Genomic DNA, 1,800 nt, shown 5'->3' with positions numbered 1-1,800 from the left:
CCCACTCTTTCCCCTTTGCCCCCTCCCCTGAGCCCCTGACTCTTTCTGCAGCCTTTTTACTCTTACTTCTTGGCTCCTTCTTACTGCTGTCTTTCAATTTCAGCCACTCTCTTGTTCTTATGGTAGGTAGGAGGTAAGACCTGATACCCAGCCTTCACAGATAATAGCTAAAAACCTCGGAGGTCCCAAGTGAAAGTTGCGCACGTTAAAGATCCCTTGGTGATCCTAAAATCGATAAAAGTGTAGGCTTCGGCCGCCACCCAGGCAAAATTCAAATTTCCTAAAAACCTGAAAGTGTTTAATGTGTCCCACGCGCTACTATGACTATGACCTTACGCAGTTGCGAGCGCCGTAAAACACTTACCAAAACAAAAACAAAGTAGTATTTCAATATTCAACCCAAGGGGGACTCTTTTTATTGAGTGTTTTGGTGATTTTAAGAAACATGAAAAACAAATAGATAAAGTGTTGATTTGTGATGGAAAAGGAAAAGTCAAAAGTTAATTTTATACTTAATTTTATACTTCAATTTATATGAACTGAATATAATGCATTTGAAATTTAACTCCCCGGACATAATGCTTTTCGTGAAAATAGTTTCGCCACCTTATTCACACATGGAAGGACTGGAAAACACATTTGCATTGCTTTAGCAAAGTTCTGAAAGTTCTGTTACTGGCAATAGCATTCCAGCAGGTAAAAGCCATAATTTTTGTGTGCTAAAAAGTCCCGGGAAATTACGACAGCGGACACGTTTGTCGTGAGAAAGTTATTTTGAGGTCTACCTACCATAAGACGCACCGATTTTCCGGAGCACAGAGCAGATTTACACTTACGTTAATTTGTGTTGGACTGGAAGTTCCTACATGTATCTGCATCACCCTTGGGAGTGATGCCTTCCCGTGGAGATGACTTCAACTTGTTCCACAAGACGTAGGCTACATAGTTCTTTGTCGTGAACAATTCATCACAAAAAGTTATTATTATCAATTTTATATCGGGAAGTTATATCCGGCCTATATTGCTTGACATACGTGCTTTACTCATGATTTAGTTAGATTTTATGACTGTTTGAAGACAAAATAAATAGCTATGCACTTCTTCATTTTAAGGGACTACTGGCCTAATGCCTTTGAATTGGGCGGGATCATAATAGTTATTCTTGACATCATCTTTGCTTTGAATACTATATCCGTCTCTGTGCTTTTGTCATGAGTCTTCTCCAGTGTTTTTGTTTGTTGCGTTATGTACCGTTCATAGTACATGTATAGTCGAGAGGGATGTCTTGTAATGTTGCAGAAAGACCCAGATATAAAGAAACGGTACCTTTCTTTTCTGTTTGTTTTTAAAATCCAGGCGTTAGATATCTAGACAGAGAAATAGTCATTCAGAGTGATTTTGATGTGAACTATTGTAAACCTATATCAACATGAATAAGAATTGTGGTTTAGTAAGGTTTTATGGCGCTCGTAACTGCATTAGGTCATATTAATTATTATTAGCGCCAAGGGGTGGATTTCAACAGAGAAGTCCAAACGGGGAATAGGGGGAATCAGGCTTATTCTGCTCACATCTCTAGCCTCAACAGCACAAATTCTGCTTCGACTATCAAAGCACCCCGGAAAAAGCAGTTCACAGGAGAGTGACCTATATAAATAGAAGTAGAGGAAAATGACGATAGTAAGGACGAGGTGGAAAAAAGCAGCAGTTCCCCCTATGTTGTTCCGGCACGGTATGAGCATGACATTGGTAAATCAGCCCATTTACAATTCTACTGTGTTCAAACATGTTAATACCCCC

The sequence above is a fragment of the Aplysia californica genome, unplaced genomic scaffold (assembly GCF_000002075.1).
Source record: "Aplysia californica isolate F4 #8 unplaced genomic scaffold, AplCal3.0 scaffold00167, whole genome shotgun sequence".
Lineage (NCBI taxonomy): Eukaryota > Metazoa > Mollusca > Gastropoda > Aplysiida > Aplysiidae > Aplysia > Aplysia californica.
This window is presented reverse-complemented; position numbering follows the sequence as displayed.